This window comes from Pristiophorus japonicus, chromosome 19 (genome assembly GCF_044704955.1).
Source record: "Pristiophorus japonicus isolate sPriJap1 chromosome 19, sPriJap1.hap1, whole genome shotgun sequence".
Taxonomy (NCBI): Eukaryota; Metazoa; Chordata; class Chondrichthyes; family Pristiophoridae; genus Pristiophorus; species Pristiophorus japonicus.
Window position 1 is genome coordinate 63,993,676 of NC_091995.1, and position 8,228 is coordinate 64,001,903.

The window sequence follows — 8,228 nt, forward strand, 5'->3', positions numbered from 1 at the left end:
TCAGGGGGCGCTGGATCTGAAGTACCGTGGGCTGCCTCAGCGGGCGCTGGATCTGCAGTACCATGGGCTTAATCGGGGGCACTGGATCTGCAGTAGCGTGGGCTGCTGCGGTGGGGGGGCGCTGGACAGATGTACCATGGGCTTCCTCGGCGTGCGCTGGATCTGCATCCCATGCGCTATCACGGGGGGGGCGCTGGATCTGTAGTACCATGGGCTGCCTCGGGGGGCGCGTAACCTGCAGTACCGTGGGTTGCCGCGGTCGGGCGCTGCATCTGCAGTACCATGGGCAACCACATGGAGGGGGGCGTTGTATGTGCAATACTGTGGGCTGCATCCGGGGGCATTGGATTTGTAGTACATTGGGCTGCCTCGGGGGGCGCTGGATCTGCAGTACTATGGGCTACCACGGGAGGTTGACGCTGGATCTGCAGTACCATGGGCTGCCTCGCGGGAATGTGCTGGCTTTTCAGTGCAGTGGGCTGCCTCATGGGGCGCTGGATCTGCAGTACGATGGGCTGCCTCGGGGGGCGCTGGATCTGCAGTACCGTGGGCTGCCTCGGGGGGGCGATGAATCTGCAGTACCATGGACTACCACTGGGGGGGGGCTGGATCTGCAATACCATGGGCTGCTTTGGCGGGATGCTGGAGCTGCAGTACAATGGGCTACCACGGTGGGGGTGGGCGGTGTATGTGCAATACTGTGGTCTCCCTCTAGGGGCATTGGATTTGTAGTACATTGGGCTGCCGCGGGGGCGGGGCGCTGCATCTGCAGTTTACCATGGCCTGCCTTGGGGGGGGGTTGATTCGGCAGTACCGTGGGCTGCCTTGGGGGGGCACTGGGTCTGCAGTACCATGGGCTGCCGTGGTGGGAGTGCGCTGGATCTGCAGTACAGTGGGCTGCCGCGGGCGGCTACTGGATCTGCAGTACCATGGGCTACGACGGGGTGGGTGGGGTGCTGGATCTGCAGTACCGTGGGCTGCCGCGGGCTGGTGCTGGATCTGCAGTACCATGGGTTACCACGGACAGTGGGGGCGCTGGATCTGCAGTACCATGGGCTGCCTCAGGGTGAGCTGGATCTGCAGTACCGTGAGCTGCCTCGGAGGGCGCTGGATCTGCAGTCCCATGGCCTGCCACGGGGGGAGGGCGCAGGATCTGCAGTACCAATGCACTGCCTAAGGGGGGCGCTGCAGCTGTAGTACCGTGGGCCGCCTCGGGGGGCGTTGGATCTGCTGTACCATGGGCTACGACTTGGTGGGGGTTGGCGTTGGATCTGCAGTACCGTGGACTACCTCAGGAGGCGTTGGATCTGCAGTACCATGGTTTGCCGCGGGCAGGTGCTAGATCTGCAGTACCATGGGCTACCACGGGGCGGGGGGGCGCTGGATCTGCAGTACCGTGGGCTGCCGCGGGCTGGTGCTGGATCTGCAGTAGCATGGGCTACCACCTGGCTGGGGGGGCACTGGATCAGCAGTACCGTGGGCTGCCTCGGGGGCACTGGACCTGCAGTACCATGGGCTACCACGGGCGGTGGGGGCGCTCGATCTGCAGTACCGTGGGCTGCCTCGCAGGGGACTGGATCTGCTGTACCGTGGGCTGCCTCGGGGGGCGATGGATCTGCAGTCCCATGGGATGCCGCGGGGGGAGAGCGCTGGATCTGCAGTACAATGGACTGCCTCAGGGGGCGCTGCATCTGCAGTACCGTGGGCTGCCTCGGTGGGCGTTGGATCTGCATTACCATGGACTACCACTTGGTGCGGGGTTGGCGTTGGATCTGCAGTACCATGGGCTGCCTCGGGGGGCACTGGATCTGCAGTACCATGGGCTACCACGGGCGGAGGGGGCGCTGGATCTGCAGTACCGTGGGCTGCGTCGCAGGGGACTGGATCTGCTGTACCGTGGGCTGCCTCGGGGGGCGATGGATCTGCAGTCCCATGGGATGCCGCGGGGGGAGAGCGCTGGGTCTGCAGTACAATGGACTGCCTCGGGGGCGCTGCATCTGCAGTACCGTGGGCTGCCTCGGTGGGCGTTGGATCTGCATTACCATGGACTACCACTTGGTGCGGGGTTGGCGTTGGATCTGCAGTACCGTGGGCTGCCTCGCAGGGGACTGGATCTGCAGTACCCTGGGCTGCAACGGTGGGGCTCGCTGGATCAGCAGTACCGTGGGCTGCCTCGAGGGGCGCTGGATCTGCAGTACCGTGGGCAGCCGCGGGCGGGCGTAGCATCTGCAGTACCATGGGCTGCCGCAGCGTGGGTGCGGCACTGGATTTGCAGTACCATCGGCTGCCACGGGGGTGGGCACTGGATCTGCAGTACTGTCGGCTGCCGCGGGGGGCGCTGGATCTACAATAGCGTCGTCTGCCTCGGGGTGCGCTGGATCTGCAGTACCGTGGGCTGACTCGGCGGGCGCTCGATCTGCAGTACCGTGGGCTGCAACAGGGTGTCGCTGGATCTGCAGTACCGTGGACAGCCTCAGGAGGCGCTGGATCTGCAGTACCGTGGGCTGCCACGGGCGGCTGCTGGATCTGCAGTACCATGGGCTACCACGGGGTGGCGCGGCGCTGGATCTGCAGTACTGTGGGCTGCCGTGGGCTGGTGCTGGATCTGCAGTACCATGGGCTGCCTCGGAGGGGCGCTGGATCTGCAGTACCATGGGCTGCCTTGGGCGAGCGATGGATCTGCAGTACCTTGGGCTGCCTCGGGCGCGCTGGATCTGCAGTACCATGGGCTGCCTCAGCGGGCGCTGGATCTGTAGTACAATGCACTGCCTCGGGGGGCACTGGATCTGCAGTACCGTGGGCTGCTGCGGTGGAGCGGCGCTGGATCAGCAGTACTGTGGGCTGCCTCGGTGGGCGCTGGATCTGCAGTACCATGGGCTGCCGCCGTGGAGGGGGGGGCCGTTGGATCTGCAGTACCATGGCTGCCTCGGTGGGTGCTGGATCTGGAGTACCGTGGGCTGCCTCAGCGGGCGCTGGATCTGCAGTTCCATGGGCTTACTCGGGGGGCACTGGATCTGCAGTAGCGTGGGCTGCTGCGGTGGGGGGGCGCTGGACAGATGTACCGTGGGCTGCCTCGGTGGGTGCTGCAATTGCAGTACCATGGGCTACCACGGGGGGGCGCTGGTTTGCCAGTACCGTGGGCTGCCTCGGGGGGTGCTGAATCTGCAGTACCATGGGCTAGCACAGTGGGGGGGTGGCGCTGTATGTGCTGCGGGGGTAGGGCACTGGAACTGCTATATCATGGGCTGCCTCGTGGGGCGCAATTTCTGCAGTACTATGGGCTACCACGGGGGGAAGGCGCTGGATCTGCAGTACCGTGGGCTGCCTCGTGGGGAGAGCGCTGGATCTGCAGTACCGTGGGCTGCCTCGTGGGGCGCTGGATCTGCAGTACGATGGGCTGCCTCGGGGGGCACTGGATCTGCAGTATCATGGGCTGCCTCAGGGGGGGCTGCTTCTGCAGTACGATGGGCAACCACATGGAGATGGGGATGCTGGATCTGCAGTACCGTGGGCTGCCTTGGGGAGCGCTGGATCTGCAGACCCATGGGCTTACACGGGGTGTGGCGCTGGATCTGCAGTACCATGGGCTGCCTCGGGGGGCGCTGGATCTGCAGTAGTATGGGCTGCCTGGTGGGGGCGCTTGATCTGCAGTACCATGGGCTACCACTGGGGAAGGCAATGGATCTCCAGTACCGTGGGCTGCCTCGCGGGGAGAGCGCTGGATCTGCAGTACCGCAGGCTGCCTCATGTGGCGCTGGATCTGCAGTACGATGGGTTGCCTCAGTGGGCGCTGGATCTGCAGTACCATGGGCTGCCTCGGGGGGGGCGCTGGATCTGCAGTACCATGGGCTGCCTCGGGGGGGGCGCTGGATCTGCAGTACCATGGGCTGCCTTGGGCGAGCGATGGATCTGCAGTACCTTGGGCTGCCTCGGGCGCGCTGGATCTGCAGTACCGTGGGCTGCCTCAGCGGGCGCTGGATCTGTAGTGCAATGCACTGCCTCGGGGGGCACTGGATCTGCAGTAGCTTGGGCTGCTGCAGTGGGGAGGCACTGGATCAGCAGTACTGTGGGCTGCCTCGGTGGGCGCTGGATCTGCAGTACCGTGGGCTGCCGCTGTGGAGGGGGGCGCCAGTGAATATGCAGTACCATGGCTGCCTCGGTGGGTGCTGGATCTGCAGTACCGTGGGCTACCACGGGGGGGCGCTGGATCTGCGGGACTGTGGGCAGCCTCGGGGGGTGCTGGATGGGCAGTACCATGGGCTACCATGGTAGGAGGGCGCTGTATGTGCAATACTGTGGGCTGCCTCAGGGGGCATTGGATTTGTAGTACATTGGGCTACCGCGTGGGCGGGGCGCAGGATCTGCAGTTCCATGGCCTGCCTTTGGGGGGGTTTGAATCGGCAGTACCTTGCTGCCTCGGGGCGCACTGGATCTGCAGTACCATGGGCTACCTCAGGGGGGGGCGCTGGATCTGCAGTACCACGGGGTTGCCTCGGGCGGGCGTTGGATCTGCAGTACCTTGGGCTGCCTCGGGGCGTGCTGGATCTGAAGTACCGTGGGCTGCCTCAGCGGGCGCTGGATCTGCAGTACCATGGGCTTACTCGGGGGCACTGGATCTGCAGTAGCGTGGGCTGCTGCGGTGGGGGGGCGCTGGACAGATGTACCATGGGCTGCCTCGGCGTGCGCTGGATCTGTATCCCATGCGCTATCACGGGGGGGCGCTGGATCTGTAGTACCATGGGCTGCCTCGGGGGGCGCGTAACCTGCAGTACCGTGGATTGCCGCGGTCGGGCGCTGCATCTGCAGTACCATGGGCAACCACATGGAGGGGGGCGTTGTATGTGCAATACTGTGGGCTGCATCCGGGGGCATTGGATTTGTAGTACATTGGGCTGCCTCGGTGGGCGCTGGATCTGCAGTACTATGGGCTACCACGGGAGGTTGACGCTGGATCTGCAGTACCATGGGCTGCCTCGCGGGGAGTGTGCTGGCTTTTCAGTGCAGTGGGCTGCCTCATGGGGCGCTGGATCTGCAGTACGATGGGCTGCCTCGGGGGGCGCTGGATCTGCAGTACCGTGGGCTGCCTCGGGGGGGCGATGAATCTGCAGTACCATGGACTACCACTGGGGGGGGCTGGATCTGCAATACCATGGGCTGCTTTGGCGGGATGCTGGAGCTGCAGTACCATGGGCTACCACGGTGGGGGTGGGCGGTGTATGTGCAATACTGTGGTCTCCCTCTAGGGGCATGGGATTTGTAGTACATTGGGCTGCCGCGGGGGCGGGGCGCTGCATCTGCAGTTTACCATGGCCTGCCTTGGGGGGGGTTGATTCGGCAGTACCGTGGGCTGCCTTTGGGGGGGTTTGAATCGGCAGTACCTTGCTGCCTCGGGGCGCACTGGATCTGCAGTACCATGGGCTACCTCAGGGGGGGGCGCTGGATCTGCAGTACCACGGGGTTGCCTCGGGCGGGCGTTGGATCTGCAGTACCTTGGGCTGCCTCGGGGCGTGCTGGATCTGAAGTACCGTGGGCTGCCTCAGCGGGCGCTGGATCTGCAGTACCATGGGCTTACTCGGGGGCACTGGATCTGCAGTAGCGTGGGCTGCTGCGGTGGGGGGGCGCTGGACAGATGTACCATGGGCTGCCTCGGCGTGCGCTGGATCTGCGACCCATGCGCTATCACGGGGGGGGCGCTGGATCTGTAGTACCATGGGCTGCCTCGGGGGGCGCGCAACCTGCAGTACCGTGGGTTGCCGCGGTCGGGCGCTGCATCTGCAGTACCATGGGCAACCACATGGAGGGGGGCGTTGTATGTGCAATACTGTGGGCTGCATCCGGGGGCATTGGATTTGTAGTACATTGGGCTGCCTCGGGGGGCGCTGGATCTGCAGTACTATGGGCTACCACGGGAGGTTGACGCTGGATCTGCAGTACCATGGGCTGCCTCGCGGGGAGTGTGCTGGCTTTTCAGTGCAGTGGGCTGCCTCATGGGGCGCTGGATCTGCAGTACGATGGGCTGCCTCGGGGGGCACTGGATCTGCAGTATCATGGGCTGCCTCAGGGGGGGCTGCTTCTGCAGTACGATGGGCAACCACATGGAGATGGGGATGCTGGATCTGCAGTACCGTGGGCGGCCTCGGGGAGCGCTGGATCTGCAGACCCATGGGCTTACACGGGGTGTGGCGCTGGATCTGCAGTACCATGGGCTGCCTTGGGGGGCGCTGGATCTGCAGTAGTATGGGCTGCCTGGTGGGGGCGCTGGATCTGCAGTACCATGGGCTACCACTGGGGAAGGCAATGGATCTCCAGTACCGTGGGCTGCCTCGCGGGGAGAGCGCTGGATCTGCAGTACCGCAGGCTGCCTCATGTGGCGCTGGATCTGCAGTACGATGGGTTGCCTCAGTGGGCGCTGGATCTGCAGTACCATGGGCTGCCTCGGGGGGGGCGCTGGATCTGCAGTACCATGGGCTGCCTCGGGGGGGGCGCTGGATCTGCAGTACCATGGGCTGCCTTGGGCGAGCGATGGATCTGCAGTACCTTGGGCTGCCTCGGGCGCGCTGGATCTGCAGTACCGTGGGCTGCCTCAGCGGGCGCTGGATCTGTAGTGCAATGCACTGCCTCGGGGGGCACTGGATCTGCAGTAGCTTGGGCTGCTGCGGTGGGGAGGCACTGGATCAGCAGTACTGTGGGCTGCCTCGGTGGGCGCTGGATCTGCAGTACCGTGGGTTGCCGCGGTCGGGCGCTGCATCTGCAGTACCATGGGCAACCACATGGAGGGGGGCGTTGTATGTGCAATACTGTGGGCTGCATCCGGGGGCATTGGATTTGTAGTACATTGGGCTGCCTCGGGGGGCGCTGGATCTGCAGTACTATGGGCTACCACGGGAGGTTGACGCTGGATCTGCAGTACCATGGGCTGCCGCCGTGGAGGGGGGGGCCGTTGGATCTGCAGTACCATGGCTGCCTCGGTGGGTGCTGGATCTGGAGTACCGTGGGCTACCACGGGGGGGGTGCTGGATCTGCGGGACTGTGGGCAGCCTCGGGGGGTGCTGCATTGTCAGTACCATGGGCTACCACGGTGGGGTGGGCGCTGTATGTGCAATACTGTTGGCTGCCTCAGGGGGCATTGGATTTGTAGTACATTGGGCTACCGCGTGGGCGGGGCGCAGGATCTGCAGTTCCATGGCCTGCCTTTGGGGGGGTTGAATTGGCAGTACCGTGGGCTGCCTCAGGGGGCACTGGATCTGCAGTACCATGGGCTGCCTCGTGGGGCACTGGATCTGCAGTACCGTGGGCTGTTACGGTGGGGGGGGCGCTGGACAGCAGTACCGTGGCCTGCCTCAGGGGGCGCTGGATCTGCAGTACCGTGGGCTGCCTCAGGGGGCGCTGGATCTGCAGTACCGTGGGCTGCCTCAAGGGGCGCTGGATCTGCAGTACCGTGGGCTGCCTCAGGGGGCGCTGGATCTGAAGTACCGTGGGCTGCCTCAGCGGGCGCTGGATCTGCAGTACCATGGGCTTAATCGGGGGCACTGGATCTGCAGTAGCGTGGGCTGCTGCGGTGGGGGGGCGCTGGACAGATGTACCATGGGCTTCCTCGGCGTGCGCTGGATCTGCATCCCATGCGCTATCACGGGGGGGGCGCTGGATCTGTAGTACCATGGGCTGCCTCGGGGGGCGCGTAACCTGCAGTACCGTGGGTTGCCGCGGTCGGGCGCTGCATCTGCAGTACCATGGGCAACCACATGGAGGGGGGCGTTGTATGTGCAATACTGTGGGCTGCATCCGGGGGCATTGGATTTGTAGTACATTGGGCTGCCTCGGGGGGCGCTGGATCTGCAGTACTATGGGCTACCACGGGAGGTTGACGCTGGATCTGCAGTACCATGGGCTGCCTCGCGGGAATGTGCTGGCTTTTCAGTGCAGTGGGCTGCCTCATGGGGCGCTGGATCTGCAGTACGATGGGCTGCCTCGGGGGGCGCTGGATCTGCAGTACCGTGGGCTGCCTCGGGGGGGCGATGAATCTGCAGTACCATGGACTACCACTGGAGGGGGGCTGGATCTGCAATACCATGGGCTGCTTTGGCGGGATGCTGGAGCTGCAGTACAATGGGCTACCACGGTGGGGGTGGGCGGTATATGTGCAATACTGTGGTCTCCCTCTAGGGGCATTGGATTTGTAGTACATTGGGCTGCCGCGGGGGCGGGGCGCTGCATCTGCAGTTTACCAT